Consider the following 18414-nt stretch of genomic DNA (forward strand, 5'->3'; position numbering starts at 1 on the left):
AGGACCTTGTTTCAGTCATGAAACTTTGAGTGGTTTTGATTAGATCAGAGACCATAGTTGCTAAGTCAGAGGGGTTCTGCTTAGAATTCTCTGTCTGTTGCTGAGAAGATGATGGAAAAGGCTTGCCATTGCTAAACCTGTTTCTTCCACCATTATTGTTGTTGAAACCTTGTTGAGGTCTCTGTTGATCCTTCCATGAGAAATTTGGATGATTTCTCCATGAAGAATTATAGGTGTTTCCATAGGGTTCTCCTAGGTAATTCACCTCTTCCATTGAAGGGTTCTCAGGATCATAGGCTTCTTCTTCAGATGAAGCATCCTTAGTACTGCTTGGTGCATTTTGCATTCCAGACAGACTTTGAGAAATCAAATTGACTTGTTGAGTCAATATTTTATTCTGAGCCAATATGGCATTCAGAGTATCAATCTCAAGAACTCCTTTCTTCTGACTAGTCCCATTGTTCACAGGATTTCTTTCAGAAGTGTACATGAATTGGTTATTTGCAACCATTTCAATTAGCTTTTGAGCTTCTGCAGGCGTCTTCTTCAGATGAAGAGATCCTCCAGCAGAGCTATCCAAAGACATCTTGGATAGTTCAGAGAGACCATCATAGAAAATACCTATGATGTTCCATTCAGAAAGCATGTCAGAAGGACATTTTCTGATCAATTGTTTGTATCTTTCCCAAGCTTCATAGAGGGATTCTCCATCCTTCTGTCTGAAGGTTTGGACTTCCACTCTAAGCTTACTCAATTTTTGAGGTGGAAAGAACTTTGCCAAGAAGGCATTGACTAGCTTTTCCCATGAGTCCAGGCTTTCTTTGGGTTGTGAGTCCAACCATGTCCTAGCTCTGTCTCTTACAGCAAAAGGGAATAGCATAAGTCTGTAGACCTCAGGGTCAACCCCATTAGTCTTGACAGTGTCACAGATTTGCAAGAACTCAGCCAAAAACTGATGAGGATCTTCCAATGGAAGTCCATGGAACTTGCAATTCTGTTGCATTAGAGAAACTAATTGAGGCTTAAGCTCAAAGTTGTTTGCTCCAATGGCAGGGATAGAGATGCTTCTCCCATAAAAGTCGGGAGTAGGTGCAGTAAAGTCACCCAGCACCTTCCTTGCATTGTTTGTATTATTGTTGTTTTCGGCTGCCATGTCTTCTTCTTTGAAGATTTCTATTAGGTCCTCTGTAGAGAGTTGTGCCTTAGCTTCTCTTAGCTTTCGCTTCAAGGTCCTTTCAGGTTCAGGGTCAGCTTCAACAAGAATGCCTTTGTCTTTGTTCCTGCTCATATGAAAGAGAAGAGAACAAGGAAATGTGGAATCCTCTATGTCACAGTATAGAGATTCCTTGAGGTGTCAGAGGAAAAGAAAAGTAGAAGACAGAAGTAGAAAATTCGAACTTATCATAGAAGAAGGAGTACGAATTTTTCATTAAGGAATAGTGTTAGTCCATAAATAGAAGGATGTTAGAAGAAAGGAAGTAATTTTCGAAAATTAAGTTAAAGAATTTGAAAACATTTTGAAAAACACTAATTAATTTTCGAAAATAAGAGTGGGAAAGAAATCAAGTGATTTTTGAAAAAGATTTTGAATTTAGAAGTCAAAAAGATTTGATTGAAAACTATTTTGAAAAAGATGTGATTAAAAAAATATGATTGGTTTCAAAAAATATGTGATTGAAAAGATATGATTTGAAAACAATTTTAAAAAGATTTGATTTTAAAAATTAATGACTTGCCTAACAAGAAAAGATATGATTCAAACATTAAACCTTTCTCAACAGAAAAGGCAACAAATTTGAGATGTTCAATCAAATCATTAATTGTTAGTAAGTATCTTTGAAAAAGGAAAGAAATTGAATTTGAAAACATTTGATTGAAAAGATATGATTTGAAAAAGATTTGATTTTGAAAAACTTTGAAAACTTGAAAAAAAAATTGATTTGAAAACAAAATCTTCCCTCTTGTGCCATCCTGGCGTTAAACACCCAGAATGGTGCACATTCTGGCGTTTAACTCCCGATGCTCTACCTTTTTCGGCGTTAAATGCCCAACCAGGCACCCTGGCTGGCGTTTAAACGCCAGTCTGTCCTTCTTCACTGGGCGTTTTGAACGCCCAGCTTTTTCTGTGCAATTCTTCTGCTGTATGTTCTGAATCTTCAATTCTCTGTATTATTGACTTGAGAAGACACAAATTAAAAATATTTTTGGATTTTTAATAATCAAAATGCAACTAAAATCAAATAACAATGCATGCAAGACACCAAACTTAGCAGTTTGTATACTACTGACACTAATGAGAATGCATATGGAAAACAACAAAACACTCAAGTCAAGAGAATTCAAAGATCAGAGTAAGAAATAATCAAGAATTACTTGAAGATCCTTAAGACACATGAATGAATGCATGCAATTGACACCAAACTTAAGATGAGACTCTAGACTCAAACAAGAAACATAAAATATTTTTGGTTTTTATGATTTTATAAATTTTTTTTTTTTTGGATTTTTTTTTTCGAAAATTATATGGAAAAGAAAAACAAAGGTATCAAAATTCTTAATGAGAATTCCAGGAATCATGCAATGTTAGTCTAAAGCTTTAGTCTAAAGAAATTAGACATGGCTAGCCAAGCTTCAGCAGGACATTGCATTCAAGAGCTAAATTGATGAGAATCAATCAGCTTTGGTGATGATAAGAACATCACCTTGAAACACTAGAATTCATTCTTAAGAACTCTGAAGAAAAATACCTAATCTAAGCAACAAGATGAACCGTCAGTTGTCCATACTCGAACAATCCCCGGCAACGGCGCCAAAAACTTGGTGCTGTTGCCGGATTTTGGCACTGATGTTACCGGACCAAAAGCTTGCTCAAAACTTGAACAATCCCCAGCAACGGCGCCAAAAACCTGGTGTGCGAAATTGTGATCACTACTTTTCACAACTCAAATAATCCCTAGTAATGGCCCCAAGAACTTGGTGCTCAATACCATGGCATAAACACAACTTTGCACAACTAACCAGCAAGTGCACTGGGTCGTCCAAGTAATAAACCTTACGCGAGTAAGGGTCGATGCCACGGAGATTGTTGGTATGAAGCAAGCTATGGTCACCTTGTAAATCTTAGTCAGGCAGACTCAAATGGGTATAGTGGTATACGAATAAAGCATAAAGATAAAGATAGAGGTACTTATGTAATTCATTGGTAGGAACTTCAGATAAGCGTATGAAGATGCCTTCCCTTCCGTCTCTCTGCTTTCCTACTGTCTTCATCCAATCCTTCTTACTCCTTTCCATGGCAAGCTTATGCAAGGGTTTCACCGTTGTCAGTGGCTACCTCCCATCCTCTCAGTGAAAACGTTCCTATGCTCTGTCACAGCATAGGCTAATCAGCTGTCGGTTCTCGGTCAGGCCGGAATAGAATCCAGTGATTCTTTTGCGTCTGTCACTAACGCCCCGCCTGCTAGGAGTTTGAAGCACGTCACAGTCATTCAATCATTGAATCCTACTCAGAATACTACAGACAAGGTTAGACCTTCCGGATTCTCTTGAATGCCGCCATCAGTTCTCGCCTATACCACGAAGACTCTGATCTCACGGAATGGCTGGCTCGTTTGTCAGGCGAGCACTCGGTTGTCAGGCGATCAACCATGCATCGTGTATCAGGAATCCAAGAGATATTCACTAGAGTCTTGGTTGCTTGTAGAACAGAAGTGGTTGTCAGTCACTTTGTTCATAAGTGAGAATGATGATGAGTGTCACGGATCATCACATTCATCAAGTTGAAGAACAAGTGATATCTTGGACAAAGAACAAGCGGAATTGAATAGAAGAACAATAGTAATTGCATTAATACTCGAGGTACAGCAGAGCTCCACACCTTAATCTATGGTGTGTAGAAACTCCACCGTTGAAAATACATAAGAACAAGGTCTAGGCATGGCCGAATGGCCAGCCTCCCAATGATCTAAGATAGCATAAAATGAAGATAGCTACCCAGATATCTCAATACAATAGTAAAAGGTCCTACTTATAGAAAACTAGTAGCCTAGTGTGTACAGAGATGAGTAAATGACATAAAAATCCACTTTCGGGCCCACTTGGTGTGTGCTTGGACTGAGCAATGAAGCAATTTCGTGTAGAGACTCTTCTTGGAGTTAAACGCCAGCTTTTATGCCAGTTTGGGCGTTTAACTCCCATTTTGGTGCCAGTTCCGGCGTTTAACGCTGGAATTCCTGAGGGTGACTTTGAACGCCGGTTTGGGCCATCAAATCTTGGGCAAAGTATGGACTATCATATATTTCTGGAAAGCCCAGGATGTCTACTTTCCAACGCCATTGAGAGCGCGCCAATTGGGCTTCTGTAGCTCCAAAAAATCCACTTCGAGTGCAGGGAGGTCAGAATCCAACAGCATCTGCAGTCCTTTTCAGTCTCTGAATCAGATTTTTGCTCAGGTCCCTCAATTTCAGCCAGAAAATACCTGAAATCACAGAAAAACACACAAACTCATAGTAAAGTCCAGAAAAGTGAATTTTAACTAAAAACTAATAAAAATATACTAAAAACTAACTAGATCATACTAAAAACATACTAAAAACAATGCCAAAAAGCGTACAAATTATCCGCTCATCACCTACACTAAAATCCAACCAAGCATTTCATCAAACACTTAGAAGGCATAAAAGGAAAGCATAGTAAATTGATAACAAGAATAGAATCTAACAACAATTATTGAAATGAATTAACAACAACAATCAAGGAAATTACAATTATCATGAATTACCTCAAATTGCATTATTGAAATAAAACAAAGGAACAACAATCTATCCAAAACAAAATGAAGAATTACAATTATTAAAGCACATAACTAGAAAGAGGAAGAGGAGAAGATTAGGACTTGATAAAAGAGAAGTGAATTAAAGCATGAATTAAACCTAGATCTAAGAAGAGAGATAAACCTAAACCTAATCCTAATTCTAGAGAGAAGTGAGAGCTTCTCTCTCTAAAACTACTCTAAACTAAAACTATGACTAATTGGTAGATTCAATGTCTTCCCCCTTCAATCCTTGATCCTTTTATTCCTTTCTATCAGCAATTGGCGCCAAAATGGGTTCAGAAACCCTTTCAAATCGCCAGGCACGTGTTGCTTTAATGAAGTCATGTGCGGACATCGACGCATGCGTGCATGGTACGCGTGCGCGTCCCTGGCCGATTCTGCAATGCGCGTGCGAGCGCCTTGTGCGCGTGCGTGTGCTCGGCTGATTTCACTTCTTTGACTTTTCATGCTTCTCTCCACTTGTATGCTTCTTTCCTTGCTCTCTTTGATCCATGCCTAGCCTATTTCAATCCTGGAATTACTAGCAAACACATCAAGGCATCTTGTGGAATCAAAGAGGAATTAGAATTCATCAAAATAAGGCTTAAAAAGCATATTTTTACACTTAAGCACAAATACGGGAGAGATTACAAAACCATGCTAATTCATAGGCTAAATGTGAGAAAAGGTCATCAAAATACTCTAAATCCAATACAAGATAAACCCTAAAAATGGGGTTTATCAATGGGTCGTGCAAACACGTGTATGATGCTGTAGCGTGGAAGTAACTTTGTGCAATCCACGCGCACGGATGTGTGACGCGTACGCATGGGAGAGTGCTTTTGACGCAAACGCTACGCTCTCTTGGAGGGCGCTGCAAGGGACACGCACGCGTGGATGCTCGAAATGCTAATGGACGCGCACGCGTGTGTTGCGCATACGCGTGGGTGCATGAGCACTACGTTTTCCACAAGAACGCTACGTTCTCCTGGGAGCATCCACACAATACCAACTGAAGACCCATTCTGACCTACTTGAACAAAGGCCAAAAAGCCCAATCCAAGTACTTGAAGACTGAATTGGAAAGTGTATAAATAGAGGAAAATTTGATTTAGAAAGAATGATCAGAAGGCTAGAGAGTCAGAGACCCTAATTGGGAAACTCTGCACTCAATTTCATTTTCATTTCCTTTTCTACAATTTTATGCATTTTCTCTTCTTTCTGTTTTGTACTGGAGTAATGATGAACTAAATCCCAAATTCATTAGGGGGAGGAGCTCTATTGTAATTCCAATTAATCAATGAAATTCTTCTTCTTCTCAATTCATTTGTGTAGTTATAGGATAACTTCTGTTTTGATTGTGAATTACTTACTTCGGAAGGGGGTTTAATTTAATTGAGTGCTTGTGTAAGCCTCGGAAGGGGAATCACTTATATTAGAATTGGAGCTCTATCCTTTACTACTCTCTTGATCAACACCATTTGGGAGGAATTAAGATCCTGAGAGTTAGTGTAGCTTATAGACGAGAGATATACACTTAACCTCTTCTCATGCAATTAGATCAAGTAATTGGCAAGATTGATTGCGATTAGAGAGATTGGATTGCCAAGGAATTGGGATCCAATTAATTTCAATCTGCCATAGATCTACTCATATGATTGAGAAAGGAGTTGAGGCCCATTTGATTCGTGAAGGATTATGATATCTCCAATCCCTGATGAATCATTTTCTTCAAATTTCTTCAACTTAGATCTCTCTGATTTCACTGTAATTTACATTGTTGATTTCTGTTTTGATTCCCTGCACCCAATCCCCTTTATAATTCATGCAATTTAAGTTTCCTTGCCATTTAAGTTTCTGCACTTTTACTTTCCTGCACTTTAAGATTCAGTTATTTACATTCCTTGCAATTTAATATTCAGTTCTTTTAATTTCTTTTAATATTTCAGTTATTTAAGCTTCTTGCCATTTACTTTTCAAGCTCTTCACATTCTGCACTTTAGATTTCTTGCAATCTACTTTCTGTTTATCCAATTTCACTCAATTCATCAATATTAGCTTAACTAAACTAACCAGCATAGTAAAATTGCTTGATCCATCAATCCCTGTGAGATCGACCTCACTCTGGTGAGTTTTACTACTTGATGCGACCCGGTATACTTGCTGGTTAGTTAGTGCGAAAATCAAATTTTCAGCCATCAGTGTTGTGATGAGCGGATATTTTATATGCTTTTTGGCATCATTTTCATATAGTTTTTAGTATGATTTGTTTAAGTTTTATTATATTTTCATAGGTTTTAGTGTTAAATTCACTTTTTTGGATTCTACTATGAGTTTATGTGTTTTTGTGCAATTTCAGGTATTTTCTGGTTGAAATTGAGTAGCTAGAGCAAAAGTCTGATATAGAAGTCCAAATGGAGCATTCTCAACGGCTATGGAAAGCTGTCTTCCAGAGCTTTCCAGTAATGTATAATAGTCCATACTTATTAATGACCTAAACTGGCATCCAACGTCAGCCTCTTGCCCCAGTCCAAGCGTCCAGCGCCCAAAGGAAGAGACAAGCATCCAAATGCCCAAAGAGGACCCCCTAGCCAGCGTTCAATGCCCTAGAGGCCTCATAGCACGTGGATCTCATCAAAGCTCAGCCCAAATACTCACCAAGTGGGCCTCAGAAGTGGATTTTAGTACTAAAAAGACTGTTTTACCCTTCTTATTTAATCCTTAATCATTAGTTTAGTATTTAAGGTAGGGGTGGGCATGGTTTGGATTTTTATAAATCTAAACTGGATCCACTTCAGAACCAGTTTTATGGTTCATGAAACTAAACCAGAACTGGATTGGAGATAGAAATCGGTTCTAAATCGATTTGAAAAAACAAAAACCGGTTTTAAATTCGGTTTTACTTACAAATTGGTTTTAAATCCGGTTTTTTTTTTTAATCCAAATCTAAAATCCAGTTTTTTTTTATAAAATCCAGTTTTAAAACCAATTTTTAAAAATCTAGTTTTAAAACCAATTTCTTCAACCAAAAATCCAATTTTCAGACTAGATATTTTAACAAAAAATCCACTTCTAAAAACCGGTTTTTAGAAATTCAATTTTCAAACCATAATTTTTTAAAAAGTAAAATTAATACTAAAGTCATTTTAAACTGTATAGGTTCATTACAACTAGAATTTGGTTCTTTATAAATCTAATGACAATAGCTAATCTATATAACATTTAATCATTCTCAAAATATCAAAAGAATACCACCAAAAAATCTCTCTAAAACAACAACCACAAAGTATCAAATATAATATTACTATCTAATTTAGATTTGATCAATCTGAAATTTTATAGGATTCAACTAAATCCTCTATGTTTCTATTGCCTCCATCTAGGTACCCTATTCCTGGGGCTTTCAAAGTAACTGCATTACTATTTAATTTGGTTCATCTTAACTTCTGGGGCTTTCAATTTTATTTAAGAAATTTTATTTATCTGGAATCAAATAATCAACACACCCTGGAATTTTCGGTGAAATTATGGAACAATGATCTTCATTCTAATTGTGGACAACCGGTCAAAATGAGGCAACCAAGCTTATGGAAATATATATTCTTTCAAACATATTTTCTTCGACAGCTACAGCTGAAACTATACTACTGAAATTTTACACTAAAAACATTGGTTTCATCTAAACTTCTATGGTGCATTCAACATTTCAGGCATCATTATCTAATATCTAAACACAACCTTGAACATTATTCATAAGTTGCTCTCGTTATGCAATACTTATCTTTAGCATGGAAGTTACAATCCACATCCATTTAAAAATTACTATGATATGAACTAATAGATTCAATTAGCCCTCTGTTTCTATTATCATTAACATGAAAAAATAAGTTATAGTCAGCATAAATTCAGCATCCTTCACTATAAATGTGCATTGCTTCAATCTAATAGTCCAGAAAAAATAAAAGCAAAACATGGTATAAACTAGCAAGGACAATATTCGATCTCAAGGCCTAAAGATGAGGCACAGAGGAAGAAGGAATATGTTATCTCATGCATACCCTATTTCTATAATGTCATTATCCAATATCCATATATTTCATTAATGGAATCCGTTTGTCCACAAAACAAAGGCAAAAAACAAAATTGGTAGATCATTGAATTCTCACAAGACATGAAATGATTTAGTGTTTTACAGATGATGGCTTTGGGAATTATTTCAATTCATTGGAAAAACTGAAATAGAAATGCTTAATATTCTTAGTAACTAAAATGCATTGATAAAGAAAATGCAGTTGATAAACTGCTTAGAGGCATAGTCACAATCAATTTCTTCGCCAAATTTCATCTTAATTCATCTTAATTTGGTTCATATTTATTATGGATACTACCTGAAAAGAAAAGTTGAGGAGCTTGAAATTGAACTTGAAGTTATCCCTGTGATTGATTTGTACAAGTTTGATCCTTAGGAGTTACCAGGTAATCTTAAATTTCACATCTTAATCATTTATTTAAACACAAGAAAGATTTTCATCTATGATAGTGTGAACATACACTTTATGTGCTATAAAAAAAGGATACATTTGAACACACATATATGATCGAATCAACTATTTATAATGCGTTTAACAATTTCCCTCAAACACATAAAAAACCTTCAAGTTTCAAGAAAAAATACATTCAAATAATTAACATAATTTATCTAACAATTTTCAGTTTTTACTGCCTAATTCTGCAGAAACAACTTTGGTGTATTTTATTGATTCTCAACAATCCTTAATCTTAATCTTTCATATCCTTGGTTCTCTTATCACTTTTCATCATTTAATCTCAGCCCCAAGTGTTTGATTAGTATTCAATCATCACAATATAAAATCACATATTCAGAAGATCAACTAAACATTCTCCACAACATAATCAAGCACAAATCAAACTAATATATATCAAACTCAACCAATACAGCTTCATAATTTCAGTTTATATATCATATGATTGAGCTTCTATTGGAACAATGCAAGATTAAGTTCTATTGCCATAACTAACCCTTTGTTTTAACAATGCAATCAAACACTCTCTCGCCCTTATATTTTCCTCTTCTCGTTCCACAAACTAACCAGAAAGTTCTATTGCCACCTCCTCGACCACCGTACGCATTCTTCTACCGCAGCTGCTAGATGGTTCACGCTTTCGCTGCCGGCGTCACCGATCACGTTCTATGGTAAACTACTCACCATAGCCGGAACAATGCATTTTGGAACTCTTATCTTTAGCACCGCGATGAGCCAGTGGTCGTCAGCGTCGGCGTTGGCATTGGCGTCAGCTATGGCGGGGACATTTTTTGCAGCGGAGACTACCTGGTCGAAGGAGAAGAGGCGAAGGAGAAGAGGAACTGGATTTTAGAATTTGTGTGAGTTAAGTTCACCGAATCAGAAATCTAGAATTAGGGTTTTTTTTAGATTTGGATCTTAATTTGGATCTGGATCTAGATCCGGATTTAAAACCATTTAAATGGATTGGATCAAAAACCAAATTATAAAATAAATATAATTTGGTTTGGATTTTTTTGGTTTAAAACTGGTTTGTTTTTAATGGTTTAGTTTGGATTTGGTTTAAAATCCAAAATTTGGATTTTTTTTGCCCACCCCTAATTTAAGGGATATTTTACATAATCAAAGAGAACTTTATGCCATATTTTTGTTTATCATTGTGTTTCCTATCAGTATGAGTTTCTAAACCTCCTAGGTTGAGGAGAGGAGCCCTGCTGAGTTTTATGGATTAATAAAAGTATTACTATTTCTCTTCAATCTGTGTTTGATTCAATTCTAAGATGTATCTTCATTCTTCAACTTGATAAATAGGATGACCCCTGACAATCATCTTCATTCTTCATACTAAGACTGCGTGCCTGACAACCACCCGTGTTCTTCTTGGTTTCATGTGAATACGTAACTGGAAAGCATCGAACCACCAGCTTGATTATAAATATCTTAGACGGCTAATCCACGACTTCGTTGGGGACTTCTCGAGATACTAGTTCAGGCGAGGTATGGGGAGATTAGGGTCTCTGTGGTAGAGGCTAGAACCCAAAGGCGCATCATTCGCTGATCCGAAAGATTCAACCTTGTTTGTGGCATTTTGAGTAGGATCATTAAGGAGAAGGGATTGCAGGAGCTTCACCCTCAGTCATAATGGATCCACACTAACCCTGAGGTTCAGATCTGGAGGAGATTTGCGACCGCGACCATACGGTGTTGATCACATACAGCCTGCCATAGAAGAAATCATTCACAATTGAAGAAGACAGTAATACTAGAGTTAATCCAGAAGAACAAAGTATCTCCAAGCCTTAACCATCCTCTTATCATGATAAACAGGTCAACCTAGTTCAGATCTCATTATTCCTTTTATGCAATTAAAAAAACATACTAAAATCTCCTATTCACCTGACTAAGATCTACAAGATAACCATAGCTTGCTTCAAACCACAATCCTCGTGGGATCAATCCTGACTCACTCAGGTATTACTTGGACGACCCAGTGCACTTGCTAGTATAGTTGTATAAAGTGTGGGGATTCGTGCACCAAAGAGAAAGTTGCTCGGTACCTAGGAGATCTCATGAAGCTAAATCCCAAGTTATTTGGAGTAAAGACAATGGAGGAAGAACCTCGAGTGCTTACCAAAGAACTCAATGCTTTGGTTCAGCAGAAGCTACCTCAAAAGCTTTCGGATCCCGGACTCTTCCTAATTTCTTGCACCATAGGCACCATGACCTTTGAGAAGGCTCAGTGTGACCTAGGGTCAAGTATAAACCTCATGCCACTCTCTGTGATGGAGAAGTTAGGAATCTTTGAGGTACAAGTTGCAAATATCTCACTAGAGATGGCAGACAAGTCAATGAAAAGAGCACATGGTCTAGTAAAGGATATCTTAGTAAGGGTTGAAGACCTTTACATCCCTGCAAACTTCATAATCATAGATACTGGCAAAGATGAGGATGAGTCCATCATCCTTAGAAGACCTTTCCTAGCCACGGCCAATGCTATCGTTGATGTAGTAAAGGGAGAACTGATTTTACAACTATGGGAGGAGCACATCTTGTTCAAAATGCCTCACCCCAACTCACCCTCTGAGAAAAGAGAGATAGTTATGCAACACTTAGTGTTCCAACCATCTCTTTCAGTGCAGAGTTTTACTAAGCCCCCAGACACCCATTCAAAGTTTGGTGTTAGGCAGCCAGCAACAAGCACTAAGAATAAAGGTACTAGGAAGAAAGTACTTAAAGGCTGGATGGGCAAAAAGATCCCCACTGAATGCCTCTCACCTGGCATGAGAGTTGTCTTCACCAAGAAACCAGTCATACCACATACAGTGAGTTGTATCTTGTCTCTAGAGCATGTGGAGCTCGTCCGTGAAAAGACAGGAAGAAAGTGCATTGTAAGGGGCAAAATTCTGAGCCCATATCGATCTCTATAAGGAGCTAACCGTCAAGCTAGTGACGTTAAAGAAGCGCTTGTTAGGAGGTAACCCAACCATATTTAGTGATTTCTATTTCTTTTAAAGTTTATTATACATGATTAATTCCTTAGTTTTATTTTTCTTTAGTTGTTTCTTTAGGTTCATGATCACATGCATTAGTCAGAACAGAGACAGAAAGGTTCAGAGATGGAAATAGAGTACTCTAGAATAAGTATCTTGCTGTCATTGAATACTAGACGAGGAAGGTAGAGTGTGCATTCAACGCCTAGAAAGACCAGAAAGTTGGCATTGAACGCCAGCCATGGAGCAGATGCTGGGCATTCAACACCCAAAAGAAGCCGAAGATTTCTAGTGTTGAACGCCAGGAAAGAGGTCCCTCCTGGGCGTTTAACGTCCTGAATAGAGCAGGAAGCTGGCGTTGAACGCTAGCTATGGAGCATGAGCTGGGCGTTCAACGCCCTTAAGGGGGCAAGGAATTTGAATTCCCTAGCCTCTCAGGACCAGTGGGCCTCACATCATCTTCACCTACCCCTACCTTCTTCTCTTTTTTTCACACTTCCCCACACACTCTTCTCTAAAAACCCTCAACCAATCACATCCATACCTCTTCCCCAAACCCATCATAACTCCCACCAACCCCTATCTAGTAAAATTCATACTTTCCCACCCATACCACCCATTCATTTGAAACCCTACCCATAACCTCCCTATAAATAACCCACTCATACCACTTATCGCACACACTACTCATACACCTTTGACCCTCACTTGGCCGAATTACTCTTCTCCTTCTATCTCCATCTATTTTCTTCTTCTTCTACTCCATTCTTCTCTTTTGTTTATTTTGCTTGAAGATGAGAAAAGCTCTTAAATTTGGTGTTGGAAAAGCCTTACTTTTTGCTTTCCATCCCACTTATGGCACCCAAGGCCGGATAACCCTCTAAAAAGAGGAAAGAAAAGGTTGTAGCAGCCACCCCCGAATCTTAGGAGATAGAGAGATTCATCACCAAAGCCCACCAAGACCACTTCTATGAAGTAGTGGCAAAGTAAAAGGTGATCCCTGAGGTCCCTTTTAAGCTTAAGAAGAATGAATACCCGGAGATCCGACATAAAATCTGGAGAAGAGGTTGGGAAGTCCTAACCAATCCCATCCAAGAGGTTGGGATCTTAATGGTGCAAGAGTTCTATGTTAATGCATGGGTCACAAAAAACCATGACATTAGTGTGAACCCTCATCTTAAAAATTGGAGCACCGTGGTCCGAGGGAGAATCTTATACTTTAGTCCAAAAAGTGTGAAGTTGGCGTTCAACTTGCCTTTGATGCAAGAAGACCCACATCCTTACACTTGAAGAGTCAATTTTGATCAAAGGCTGGATCAAGTGCTCTCAGACATCTGTGTGGAAAGAGCATAGTGAAAAAGGGATTCCCAAGGTAAGCCTATCCAACTAAAAAGGCTTGACCTCAAGCACATAGCCAGAGGATGGTTGGAATTCATCCAACGCTCTATTATCCCTACTAGCAACTGGTCCAAGGTGACCATAGGCCGAGCCATCATGATCTATTGCATTATGCTCGGAGATGAGGTGGAAGTACATAAGGTGATACCTCAAGAGTTGTACAAAGTGGCAGACAAGTCCTCCACCCAAGCAAGGTTAGTTTTCCCTCATCTTATCTGTCACCTATGCAATTCAACTGGAGTTGTCATAGAAGGTGACATTTTAATTGAGAAAGACAAGCCCATCACTAAAAGAAGGATGGAGCATACTAGAGAGCCGGCACATGAACCACAACATGAGCATGTGGAACCGCCTCAACATGAGATTCCTGAGATACCTCAAGGGATGTATTTTCCTCCTCAGAGCTATTGGGATCAATGCATATTTCTATGGGAGAATTAAGCTCTAACATGAATCAGCTGAGGATGGAGCATCAAGAGCATTCCACCATCCTCAATGAAATTAGAGAAGATCAAAGAGCTGTGAGGGAAGAACAACAGAGACAAAGGCGTGACATTAAAGACATCAAGCACTCTATTGGATTTTCTTGAGGAAGTGGTAGCCTCCATAACTAAGGTGACCCCGTTCCATCACCCCTTGCTTTTATGTTATTTTTCTGTTTTCCATTATGTTTTGTTGTCCGTTCTCGTGTTCTCATTGCATGATCATTTCTATCTATGTCTTAAAGTTATAAAATGTTCCATATATCTCTCACCTTACTCAAAAGAAAATCTTATTTAAAAAAAGAAAAATTAAGATGCATGAATTTTTAGTTTATCTTAAGAATAGTTCAATTATCTTGATATGGTGGCATTGCCTTTGTTTTCTGAATGCATGAAGGAATAGTGTATATTTGAAATTGGAATTAAGAATCTTGGCTCTTGAAAGAATGATGAAAAAAGTGAAATATTATTAGTGATCTGAAAAATCCAAAATTGATTCTTGAAGCATGAAAACGTAGCAAAAAAGTAAGATGCAATAAAAAGAAAAACAAAATAAGCAAAAAAAAAGAGAATAGAAATAAAAAGCAGAAAAAGCCAATCGCTCTTAAAACCAAAAGGCAAGAGCAAAAAGCCAATAACCCTTTAAACCAAAAGGAAATGGCAAAAGGATCCAAGGCTTTGAGCGTCAATGGTTAGGAGGGCCTAAAAGAAACAAAATCTTGGCCTAAGCACTCCAAAGGAACAGTGTCCCTAACTATATGCTTGTGGTGTGAAGGTGTCAAGGAAAAAAAGCTTGAGAATGAGCAGTTAAAGTCGTGGTCCAAAGCAAAAAGAGTGTGCTTAAGAACTTTGGACACCTCTATTTGGGGATTCTAGCAAAGTTGAGTCACAATCCGAAAGGGTTCACCCAGTTAAGTGTCTGTGGCATTTATGTATCTGATGGTAATACTGGAAAAAAAAGTGCCTATGGTCACGACCAAGACTCAAAAAGCTGTGTTCAAGAATAAAAAAGAACTAAACAAGGAGAGCCAATAATATCATCTAGATTCTAAGTTTCAAAGGATGCCAACACTTCTTAGTTTCAATGGATAGTGAGATGCCAAAACTATTCAGAAGCAAAAAGCTACTAAATTCTGCAAATCTAATTGAAACTAAACTTCATTGAAAACTCTAGGAGTTATTGTATCTTAGTCTTCTTCTTATCCTACTTTGTTTTTAGTTGCTTGGGGACAAGCAACAGTCTAAGTTTGGTGTTGTGATGAGCGGATATTTTATATGCTTTTTGACATCATTTTCATATAGTTTTTGTTATGTTTTATTCAAGTTTTATTATATTTTCATAGGTTTTAGGGTAAAATTCACATTTTTGGATTTTACTGTGAGTTGTTGAATTTTATGGTGGTTTCAAGTATTTTCTGGCTGAAATCTGAGAGTTTTGACAAAGGCTGATTTAGAGGCAAGGAAAGCGTAGCAAATGTTGTCAGGATCTAACTTCTGTGCACTCAAGCAAAGATTTATGGAACTACGGATATCTAAATGGAGAGTTCTTAATGGATATGGAAAGCTAACATCCAGGGTTTTCCAGCAATATATAATAGTACATACTTGTCTTTGAATATGAAGGCCCAAAACTGGCGTTCAACACCGGCCATCTACCGCCTTTCTGGCGTTGGACTCCCAAAAGGGAACAGATGGCCTCCAACGCCCAAAGGGGAGTCCAAAGTGGGCGTTCAACCCCCAAGGAGCCTACTAGCACGTGGAGACACCCTTAGCTCAGCCCAGATACTCACCAAGTGGGCCCTAGAAGTGAATTTTCGCACTACAAGCCTAAGTCTATCATATTTCTGTAATCCTTAGTTATTAGATTAGTATATATAGGAGAAGATCACCCTTGTTTTATGATCTTCGACCACCATAGAACATTATTTCATATTTTCGAGTTTCATTGTACAGTATGAGCCACTAAACTTCTTAGGTTAAGGTTAGGAGCTTTGCTGAGTTTTATGGATTAATAAAAGTAATACTGTTCTATTTCAATTCGTGTTTGATTCTCTCCTAAGATGTATCTTCATCCTTCAACCTTATGAATGAGTTGAACCGTCACAAGTTATCTCTATTCTACATGGGTTCAGTGAGCATCTTTCATCTGATATTACTGAACCACTAGCTTGAGGATACATCTCTTAAAAGGATAATCCACAACTTCGTTGGGGACTTCTCGAGAAATCAGTTCAGCCGAGGTATGGGGAGATTAGGGTCTCTATGGTAAAGGCTAGAATCATGGCGCAGCATTCTATGACCCGAAAGATTCGACCTTATCTATGGCGTTTTGAGTAGGATCTCCAAGGGGATGAACTGCAGGAGCTTCACCCTTAGTCAGACTGGATGCGCTCTAAACCTGGTGTTCAGCCTAGAGGAAGATTGGCAGCTTCTCAACCGGTGTTGATCACATATAGCCTGCTATAGAAGAAATCATTCATAGTTGGAGTAGACAGTAAGAAAGGATTGATCCAGAAGAATAAATCATCTTCAAAGCCTTAACCATTTTCTTATCATTGAATTTACAACCACTGAGTAACGTTATTTTTATTTTACTTTTATGCACTTAAACAACTACGCAACTTTTCTATCCGCTTAACTAAGATTTACGAGATAACCACTGTTTGATCCAAGCCGACAATCCTCGTAGGATCCACCCTGACTCACCTCATGTATTACTTGGACGACCCAGTGCACTTGGTAGTTCAGTTGTGCGAAGTTAAATTTCACGCACCATTATTCCCTTGTTTGGTTTCTTTAATTGCTAGTTCTTTAATTTTTGTTCTATGATTGGAAACCCCTGATTTTACAACCAAATTTGTGCACACTTAATTGCTAGTACAAGAGAAAATGTCTCGGGAATTGAAACTACCAATTTTTTATCAAATTGAATTGTAACATTCTTCTTCTAAACTTTGGTCGTGGGCTGTAATTTTCAGTTGGGACTATACTCACAACACAATTTTATTAAGGAAATTCCTAACCGACAATTTGGCTCGTATCAGGAGGGAATGGGACGGATGAGGGAGGGATAAGGGGAAAGGATCAATGAAAAATGGGAGGGGATCTTGGAAAAAAAAGGAGAGAATTGACAGGAGAATTATCGTCGGTTCGGAGTTTCATAAAATAATTTCGTTGCAAGTATAGTCCAAACCAATAATGAACTCTCACGATCAAAGTTTAATTTGTTTGTAACAATGCAAACAAATAAAAAATGAGAGTGTTTAAACCTCGGATCGTCTCTCAAAAGAATTCCATTGAGGGGTGCGTGTTGTTGGTTATGAGTATACGGGGGTGGTTTGTGGATGAAGAGGCGAGAAAGTAAATGACAAGAAAGTAAAACTAACAACTAAGAAAGTATAAATGCTAAAAGGCACTCCTGGCAAGGATTGAGAATCAAAGCTTCCTTTTCAAATCATTGACCACGAACATGGTAATTATCTAGAGTTAATCCATTTAGTCATCTCCAACATTGGGAGAAATTCAAATAAGCATAGTCAGTCTTAATCTGTAGGTCTTACTCGTCAACAGAAATAAAAACAACTAAAAACCCTCAATCACCAATCAATATCGGACACCAAAGACATCAAGGTCACCTTCGTTACTCAATTCCAAGCCAAGAGTGTAGAAAAGCTACTCTAAAACTAAGAGAGACATTTCTACAAACACTTGGAAGGCATAAAATGAAAGCATCATAAAATTGCAATAATAATAAAAATCTAAGGCTAACCAAATGCAAGATAATAATGTTAACAACTCAATTAAACATCAATAAACATGAAAACATAAAATTTTATTGAAGGGAAATCAAATTCAACAAGAGTTCATGAAGCCAAAAGCAACCAAATAAAGAAAATAACAAGTAAAACTAAGAGAACAAGATGCAATAACAAGAAATTGCAAGAAAAAAAACTAAATCAAGACAAGATCCAAACCTAAATCTAAGAGGTAATTAAGCTAAATCTACCCTAATTCTAGAGAGAAGAAAGAGATTCTCTCTCTAGAATATAACCTAAAACATGTTGCTAAACTAAAACCTAATTGCTTTCTCATTTGATCCTCCTTGAGAATTGCATAAAATACTTTAGAAATGAGTTGGATTTGAGCTTGAGTAGGTCCAGAAATCGCCAGCCACATTTTTCTTAAGT

General features: G+C 37.6%; 1 non-coding gene across 1 annotated transcript; it reads left to right on the top strand.

The window, feature by feature from the left end:
* Positions 1–640: 640 nt before the first annotated feature.
* On the top strand, positions 641–748 carry LOC130964839 (small nucleolar RNA R71). Its single transcript, XR_009080908.1, has one exon. It is a non-coding gene; the product is annotated as a small nucleolar RNA R71 (small nucleolar RNA).
* The last annotated feature ends 17666 nt before the right edge of the window (positions 749–18414 follow it).

Source organism: Arachis stenosperma, chromosome 2, assembly GCF_014773155.1.
Source record: "Arachis stenosperma cultivar V10309 chromosome 2, arast.V10309.gnm1.PFL2, whole genome shotgun sequence".
Lineage (NCBI taxonomy): Eukaryota > Viridiplantae > Streptophyta > Magnoliopsida > Fabales > Fabaceae > Arachis > Arachis stenosperma.